Here is a 10,703-nt window from a genome sequence, read left to right as displayed (position 1 = left end):
CCGATTCGGGGTGTCACATTTGGGCCACCAGAGCGACCCACTGTAAATATAGCGGAAAATTTAAAACTTTTTATCAGAACATGTAAACTTATAAAATCAGTTTTCACTATTTAAAAATAAAACAGATTTCCAAACTCGTATATAAATCAAAATACAATTACATGCCCCCTAATCACATGTATCATACTCTGCAACAACGCCGGACGAACTCCCTTACTGAAGTCGATAGATGCACTCGTACAATTCTTTTAACCTGAAAATGTGAGTAATAGAGTGAGCTTTGGAAAGCTCAGAAATAAAGAACTACCAGATGATGCTGATAAACGTGCAGATACAGATAAATATATATTTCCTTATTGTTTCCGAACATTTACAGATTTTTATGCTGAGCAGAGATCATTCTGATATTTCATGTGGTAACGGACAATGAGCTTTCAGTTCAGAGAAATATTTCGGATGACTGAGTTCAGGAGATCAGAATAGGTTATCTAGTGTGTTCCTACAAAACCAGTAAAAAGATACTGATCTTTTAAAACATATAAATATATATATATATATATATACCCCCATCCAACAAGTCCAAATTGTGTAGGTTCCCCAGAACCATACACCCACCATCAAGTCCAGTAGGCCCTGAGCACACAGCCGAGGAACCGGTAAATAAGGCCCTGAGAACACAGCCGAGGAGCCTCCAGGTATACTTCCTCCAACATTACCCCCCCAAGTAAAACATGTTCCGTCCGTAAACGGATATATCTAAAATCATAAAATAATCCAGGTCAAGTATCAGATCAAAATCCAGGTCAAGTATCCGATCAGAATCCAGGTCAGGTATTATAATAGAAATCAAATCAAAAATAAGGTAAAATATCCAGGTGATTAGGGAACACACCAGAGTTTACAGGTATTATTTAAAGGTACTGTATCAGGTAGAGAAACACAGTTCTTCAGTAAGTCGATAGAATGTTGGAATTTAGAATCACTATTGGAAGAGTTCATTAACTGACAAAATCATAAGTTATTCAGAATGTGAATTATCAGGATCATATCTTATTCGGACAGTTTTCAGAAGCTGTACATAATCATAAGGGTAATTAGAATCCTTTACATCCATGTCAATTGATCGGATAATCGAACAACTTGAGAACGAAGATTCAGAACCTTAACAATCTATGTCGACTGGTCAATTCATTTTCCTTCTAGGGTATTTACTCTTTAATACCACAAATTCTTATCCGTAGACCATTTCGGAATCATCGCTGAATAAATCTTCCAATGTCTTTATTTCATTTCCACGCTTTCACAATATCATGAAATGCTGACGTACTTGATTAATTTGTTCATAACCCATTGTAATTGTACACTACGTAAACTCATCTGAGTTTCTAGACTTATCCAAATTACTTATTAAATCCTCAGTCATTGAGGTTACCTAGTTCATTTAGCAGTCATGTCCATTCCAGTTACTTCAGGATTTTCCAGAGTAATACAACGTTCCTGTATTTCAGATATATATTGTACTTCAGATCCATTCAATTTGGTCTTCTTGGTTGATTTGTCGAACAAACGTCCAATTCTTAATACTGAATGCGATCTAGAATTGAGCTGAGCAGAAGACTTCCAAAATTATCATCGAGCTAAACTTAAGAAGACGAACACGCATTCAAGTAATATCTATGTCGTTCAGGTACTGACATATCATTAAAGTTGATCGGCTTACTTAAGCTGTGTTCCATAACTTTTTAAAGGTAGTCCAATACCTATGCTTATTTGGATTCCTTAATTAATCCAAGGCATTTACTCAGAATAGGACATAAGGGTATTTTGGTAATTTTGGTATTCATTTTTATTCCATTTATTTCAGAGCTCGAAGATATCCAATCATTCTTGAGCTTGGTGGTATTCTTGGGTCATTTTCACTATAGGGGTATTTTGGTCATTTTACAATAGTGTATTTCAATCCTTTCCTTCCGTCCGATCTTATTATTAAATTCAATCTTACCATTTATTTCAGTCCTTTCAAACAATTCTGACAACAGAATACCCCCGACAAATTGTTCTTCAGGTATTTACTCATAACTCGGATATTTCCGGGTCAAGTGCCTTCTCATATTTTACAAACGGAATATCAGGAATTTTCCTACACTAAGTCAGGATCTTAATAATCAAATCCATATTTAATCGAGTTAAGTACAAATCTTTAAAGTATTTTCTCATTTAGGGTCAACTCGGACTATTTTACCTTTCAAGGGCATTTCCATTATTTCTTAACCAGATAATTTCGATATTAGCTCTTAATGAAAATAATATAATTTAGAAATCCTATGATTAATTGCTTTCTTGAATACTCTCTGATCTTGAAACGGTTCTCTTAACAAACTTCTAGTATCCTTCACAAACTCTCATAGGATTAAAACCGGTTATCCATAATTTTCAAATAAAACTAACATTTCTTATGCACATCAGTAGTTATATCGGATCAATATGTCTTTTCAGAGTTATTAACCAACTTCCAGGGACAATTCTTGTCATCCTACAACATAAGGGTATTTTCGTAATTTTACCCTATCAGAATATTCTCATAATTTCCCATCCAAGTACCTTTAACATTTAACCTATGATGATATAAAATATAAGTTACAAATCCAGGGTTGATTTCTTTATCACCAATCACAAACTTGTAATTTAATTCTAACAATTCCTCAATCTCTTATAATAGTCATCTAAGCCATATTCAGTTACCTACTTGCTAACGTATTTGTATCAAATGTAGATCTTTATTAATTACACATATGAGACCAAACATTTCCATTCATGCATTTACGAATACCAACATGTTCTATAAAGCATAAAGAGGTAGTAAAGTATTATCTCAATTTTCGTGCAATACTGATCGATCATAAAAATTCCATTCGAACACCTTTGATCTTCAATTCAACTTCCAATAATTCCTCATATACATAACATAAATTATATCAGAAACGGAGCTTAATTGTGATAAACAGATCGAATCGGGTGATAAATCAGTGAAAAACAGCTTATCGGGTTTGAATTTGGCGAAACAGACTTCGGATTCGGATTCAGGACGTCGAAAGCATAAAATATGACTTTTCGGAAATTTGGAATTTTCGGTCAAAATCAAAGTCAACGGGTTTGACCGGTAATTTCGAGGCCTTCAGGTTCGAATTTCGAAAAACGGACAGTGGAATCGGATTTCGAACGTCGAAAAATGTCAGGATAGGTATACTCGGTCGAAGTCAAAGGTCGTTTAATGCCCAATCAAATTTTTGGTCAACAGCGGTCAACGTCTGTCAACGGGTGAACGGGTCGGGTCAACAGGTCGGGTCGGGTCGGGTAAACGGGTTGGGTAAACGGGTCGGGTTGGGTCGGGTTATGACCGGTCAAACTGGTCAACTATGCACCAAAACCGGTCAAACCGGTCATTTTTCCTTCCCCACGCGCAGTGGCGGCGCATGGGGGCGCGTGAACAGTGCCCTGATATCGGAAAATTCCCGAAAAAATTCTTAAAAATTATTTTAAACGATTTCGAGATACTTACAAAGCTCGGTTCAATTTTTTGAACGGCGGAGAGCTCGATTTCAACGAATCGGAAACTTTGACCGCTTCACCTCCACACGCGCCGCCGTCGCCGGAGAAAAGGGAGGACAACGGTGGACTCGGAACAGCACAAGGAACACGATGGTGCGGGAGGTGTCGTAAACGGATGACCCGATCATCGTGAATCGATGAAAAACCAACTAAAACTGAGTTATTACTGACGATACTTCCGACTGAAATTCACGACGAACGGCGATGATTCACGACGAAAGATTTGAGGGGTTTTGTTCCTCGGTTGACAACGAACACGATGGTGGTTTCGGCTTGTCGATCGGAGGTCGGACGGCGAGTAGATCGGAGTTGAAAGTTGGTTGATCGGAGAGGGAAATCTGGAAAATTTTTCAGAAAACATACGGGAATGGGGGATTTATAATTCAACTCATAATAAAAATGGGTAAACCATGAGTTTAGTCACTAAACTTCCTCCATTTCTTAAAACGGTCTGCCAACTTTGAAATGTTAAAATTTAATCCCCAATTCCTTCCAAAAATACCAATTAAATTTACCACTTTATAATTTCTTAAATTTAGCCCCTAAATTAGAGTGTTACAAATATCGATACTATGCTTCATGGTATCGATACTACTATGTAGAGTAGTATCGGTACCCCCATGGGTATCGATACCTATTTTACATTCTCGAATTTGAGTTATTTGGAAAACACACGGTAGTATCGATACTGCCTAGAGAGTATCGATACTTCTCTTACCTTTGGTATCGGTAGCACATGAACAATATCGGTATTGTTCATATATAGTCGGTATTGTAAGAACAGTATCGGTACTATGTACCCTGAAGATCAATTTTGTGCTCAAATTATAGTTTAATGGACTTTAAATTATTTTTGAAAACTTTGAATAAATTCAATCAAGTCCAAAAATATTTTACCTTAATTTGTTAAATCAAAATATTATAAAACATAGTTCAACAGTATCGGTATTAGAGCAATGGTATCGATACTGGACACCCAATTTTGATACTAAATGTCGGTTTCGATAATAAAATCATTTTAGAATCACATGTATCGATACTAAAACCCCTGGAGCCTTAAAATCCACTATTTTAAAGTTCTAAGAGACCCTAAATTACTTACACTTCACTTAGCAATTTAAATTAACAATATTTAACATCAAATTACACTCAACATGCACTTTTTAACCCAACACACAATTAAATACATGGTTCAACATACCAAATCCAATTATCTTGAACAATACACTTCAGTTTATTAACATAATCATCACAACCCATATCCAAGTGTCACCAAGACGCTTCATGCAAGACGTGTATGTATATATATAATCAAATCAAATCATGAAATCATTTTGTTCATGCATTAGTTTATGGAGTCGATTTTTCATCCAACTTAGCATATCAACTTAACATTATTCATGCAATATGAAATCAATATACATACCTTTTATTTTCATGGATCATTTCATACTAGAGTATACTTAGCTTTCACCTCCATGACACACATATAACTTCACAAACATCAATTCATGAACTTATAACCAATACATCACATCACACATTTGAACTTAAATCTAACTTATCTAATATTAATTACACAATCAAAATACATATGCCATCATCTAGGAGTTTAGTCAAAAGTGAATTTACACTAACTGCATTAAGATGTGACTTGCAATGTCCTAAATACAATCCAAATATCTATCGAACTTATTTCCCTGAAATGATGAAACAAAGAGAGTGTAAGAAGATAAAGCTTAGTGAGGTGTCTAAAATAATACAAATTAAATTAACATAGCATATTAGTTTGTCCTTAACATGTTTAAATGGTAAATGACACATAATTTATATATCATAACATGAAATTTTCAAGACAAGAAATTATATCATATAAATCACAATTTATCATATATTACTTTCATGGAAATAACTTAATTCACATACTTAGCTTACTGGTAACCTAGGATCCAAATAATCATAATCAAATTATACATGAATTTTCCTTTCATAGAATCATTATCATTATCATTCATAACATGTTTTAATTTATGTTTTCATAACACATTTTATCTTATTTTCATTCTTACAACTAACATAACATTGAAGCATAACATATTGCATACTTGCTTAGTACACACATCATGAACACATGGAACTTATCATAACATATCTTGTTTCATACTGCATACCAAGTTTATTTATTTCATGCTTTCATTCCTTTCATAAAATTATAATCATGTTTATTCATTAACTTAGCGTATTAGCTTTCATAGAAAGAATTTATATCATACAAAGTCATTATTTAGCCCATTGGATTATATGCAGCTATGGATACATGAATTACCAACCAAATCATTGTCAACTAACTGACAATGGTCTCCCTCCAATATCACCAATGACCAACAACTTCCCTCCAACATCGCCAATTAAGGATCATAATCCAAACCCTAACAATGGACTCTATGGCATGCAATTGTATCCAAACTAAACTTATCATTCAAGGGCAGTACTTAACATATCTTTTCACATAGTTTCTTATCTTTGTGTAAAAAATAAGTCGTAGCTCCTTATCATTCATATAGTTTCTATATCTTGGCGTATCAAGTGAGCTGTAACTCATTATCATTCATAACATGTTTTGATTCATGTTTTCATAACACATTTTATCTTATTTTCATTCTTATAAGTAACATAACATTAAATCTTCACATATTACATGCTTGCTTAGTACACATATCATGAACACAGAGAACTTATCATAACATATTTTGTTTCATACTACATACCGAATTTATTTATTTCATGTTTTCATATCACACACATCGTAGTCATATAAACTTAACCTAACATGTTTTTGAAACGCATTATAGGATAAATAAGCTTACCAAATTTATCTTGATATTCACTTTGTCATTTAATGCTCTATGTGAGCCCAAAATACATCAATTGAACACCTATAAAAATGTTAAAGTGTCGAATTGGAATGACACCAAGTCACCCAACACATAAACTACACTCATCACATACTCTGCCAATCTTGAAGGTTTGATTCTCTTTTCAAAATAGGAGTTTCTTCAACCGGTTTACTTCATACATAGAATTAAACATATAATTAAGCAATCACATAGGAACAAATAACATCAAATTATACTGATTGATATGAACCTTAAATTTTCAAATGATTAGGCTTTAAAGTTCAAAAGCCTTAAAAAAACATGGAAAAACTACCATGAAACTTAGAATTACTTATATTACAAAAGATAACCACTAAATTACACAAATATCCATATTTAAGGGTTTATGATTCAAGAACATTTATACTCCAAAACATAATAAAATTGGTACCGAAAGAAAACTAAGGTAATGGGCTTATCAAATATGTGATTAGAATTAAATTTTAATGGCTAGATTGTGTGAATTTGATTTGGAAAGCTATGAATGCTTAAGGGAAATTCTTTAACGGTGGAAAAGATAAGAAAGAAGATTAAGCAAAAATAATTTCTCTCTCTCCATGGATTTGACGTGAAACACACCATAATTTTATTAATTAGAAAAATATCTTAAAGATTGCATTTGGTGACACCTAGATGATGAATCACCACTTAAAGGATTTTGGGTAAATTAAAGACTTGGTACTTGAACTTTTACATGCAAATGAATGAGCTTCCAACCTTTTCTCACATTCCTAGATACAAATTTCTCATTTTTTTTATTTCAATCCTTATTCATATAATTTGAAGATTAACCTAAATTGTTTTAGAATTTATTGAAAACTTAAACTTATTTATTCGACAGTTTGATTCAAATATTGAAAGAGAGAAAAAAATATTTTTTTATCATTGAAAATTGAAAAAAAAAATACAAGACCGATATTAGAGGTGTGACAGAAAGGTAAAATATTTATGTAGTAATAGGGTTTCGTTGATAAAGGTTTTATGACCCAACCAAAAAACGGAGGAAGCTACATGGGAGTCCAAGAATGTAATGAGACGTCAATATCCTTATTTGTTCGATGCAAGTAATTTTGAGGATAGAATTTATTTCTAGAAGGCAAGATTTGTAACGCCTCAAAATCTAGATTAGTATAATCGAGTAAATAATCAGATATCATGTTCATATTTCCTTATATTTTCTAAAAAATAATTTTTATTTTTAAAAATAAGATTAATTTTGGCTAAAATAATATTAAATTGGAGAATGATTAAAAAATGATTTTTGGAATTTAGAATATTCATTAAATACTTTTAACTAAAAGGAGTTCTTTTTAAATAAGAAAATTTCTAGAAGACTAATTTAAAATTACTTATAATTAAGTAAAATGAATTGTTTTATAAAAGATAAATAACTCTAAGTCTCCATAAACAATTATACCATAAATTTTCAAAAGCTAGTTAACACAACTTTTTTTTTTCTTCCTAATTTTCATCATATTTTTTACACCTATTTTGTAAACTAATTTCTTTATATTTTTTCGTAATTATTATTCTTTTATAACCACCTAACCTCTCACATTCGTCAAAACTCCTAAACACTCACTGATCTCTCTAAAAACACTTTTAGAATCCTCTCAATTTTCTCTCTACTTTCTAATCATTTTCTCATTGCTTTCTTAAGGGATTTTCAAGAAATCAATCTCCATTTTCGTTCTCCTTTGAATATGAGGTAAGATATTCATTAGTTTCATTAAATCGTTGTGATTTTTCTTTTTAGAGTGAGTCTTGATCCATCTAATTATGTTTTTTTAAATCCTATGAAAAAATCTAAACGAAAATCAAGTTTAATAAATTGTAAAATCTGATTTCTGTGTTCTAAACTTAGTTCTTAATGATTTATAAAGTATTTTTCGTCTAGCATATCATAAATAATCATATTTTATCAATATAAAAAATATTTCTAATCTAGTTTTGAAGATTAAGTAAGATTATTTTTGGCCGAAATTTCCAAAAAAAAATGATATTTTTCAGAATTGAGCTAATTTATAGGTTAGAAATGATCTTAAAATTCATATTTAGGTATTTAAAAATAATATTAATATATGGGTGTTGAAAGTGATTGTGGTAATTTTATTCGATATTTTGGTTTAGAGAGAAAACTGGTTTAATTGATTTGACTCGATGATGTTTGGATCTACTCCTTGCTGTTAGTAATCATATTTTGTGTCATTTGATGCAATGCATCGACGAAGATTGGCGAGTGTGTTTGGTTGTTGCTATCTAATATGTTCCTATCTAACGGAAAGCTATTGGATCAAATGACAAAGACATTACTAAGAAGCTATGATAAACTTAACTCACTAAGAAAATATCACTAAGAGCACTAGTACTACATATCCAACTCACTCACTTCGGTCGACATCCCTAATCGATCAATTAGACTACTTAGAATATAATAATACAACTATCCCAAATCAACCAAAGAATGCAATGGAAAATACTACAAATAAAGTTATTTGATCGATACACGCAACTCTCTAAGTGCATAACTTGTGTTGGACCTCTAGTCTTAGTCTAAGAAGCTCCAAGACGAACCATCATCCTTTGATTGGTTGGTCTACCGTTACCACCCTCACCTCGATCTCGACCTCTGTAGAGAGTGATGTTGAACCCTGAATCTACTAATCATCAACTCACATCGAACAGTATTAAATTAAAAATATTTACAAAAAAAGTAAATAGAATTGTTTTCGTTACATTATCTAATTTTTTTTTATAAAAACTTCATATTTAATATATTACTGATATGATTAATATAAGAAATAGTATTTAAAAATAAATTTACATAAATAAATATCTTATTTTTGTTTTTACCATAGCATATAATATGACTATTTTTAGTGATTAAAACTAATTGTTTAAGATATTTGAAATAAAGTTGAAAATTTATTCTTAGATGATCAATCTTTTCAACAAGTGCAAATAACTATATTATTTTTCCAAATCCTAAAGAAGCAGAAAAAAGATATTCCTAAAATTTCGAATCAACACATCAAGGGAAACGCTCATGTAAAATATAAAGTTTAAACTTAAAACAAATATACATTATCTCAATTAAATTTTTATTATAAACTAAATATTTAAATACTTTTTAAAAATAATATTAAAAATTTCATAAATATCACATTAATAAAAGAGAAAATAACTTCAGTGTTCGAAAATGTCTTATAATATACGATTTTAACCAACTTTTTTTGGATTTGCCAAAATGACCAACAAAATCGCAACGCGAACTATAATTTCTCAACTCAGTTTCCAAAATCGCAACGCGATTCTCAAAAATCGCATTGTGACAGCACTGTTCACCATTTCGATAGTACTGTTCACATTGCGATAATATTGTTCACCATTGCGATAGCATTGTTCACCGTTGCGATAGCACTGTTCACCGTTGCGATAGAAGTGTTCACCATTGCGAATTTACGATAGTACTGTTGTTTCCTGTCAAGAAGGATGCAAAAAAGCTTCAAACTTGAGATTTTTTTGTTTGAATTCTCTTTAATGGTGTATGAATTTATTTAAGTTTAATTTTGTTTAAGAATGAATTTTTTTGTGGTTTGACAACTTCTTCTGTTGATAATAGAACTTTTAAAAGTTTAGACAGCTTCTGTGGTTTGATTATGCTTCCGATTTGTTCTACTGCATAAACTTTACTAGTTTCAGAAATGAAGAATTTAGGATAGGTCTCTGCTTTCTAGCATTCTTTATATTACCATAACAGAAGTCTTGACATGGAACAGAGCTATAAGGGAGGTCAAATCAGTGACCGGGAATTACAAGATGCAGTTTGGAAAAATCTTTTTCAGGGAAAATTGACTTACTTACACTGGAATAAAGGAAAGGCAATGGCCCTAGCTATTGGAGAACAACAATGTACTCTTCTTGTTCGGAAGATTCCAATCGCTGACCCAACGTAATTCATCTTTCGTAATGGTAAACATTACTATCGTAATGGTAAACAATACTATCATAATGGAGATCGCGTTACGAATTAGAGTTCGCGTTACGATTTTGTTGGTCATTTTAGCAAATCCAAAAAAAGTTGATTAAAATCGTATATTTTAAGACATTTTCGGTCACTGAAGTTATTTTCTCTTAATAAAATATTAAAACACGACC

This window comes from Hibiscus syriacus, unplaced genomic scaffold (assembly GCF_006381635.1).
Source record: "Hibiscus syriacus cultivar Baekdansim isolate YM2019G1 unplaced genomic scaffold, ASM638163v2 tig00111621_pilon, whole genome shotgun sequence".
Classification (NCBI taxonomy): Eukaryota; Viridiplantae; Streptophyta; class Magnoliopsida; order Malvales; family Malvaceae; genus Hibiscus; species Hibiscus syriacus.
The sequence above is the reverse complement of the archived record's forward strand: the minus strand, read 5'-3'. Positions refer to the sequence as shown.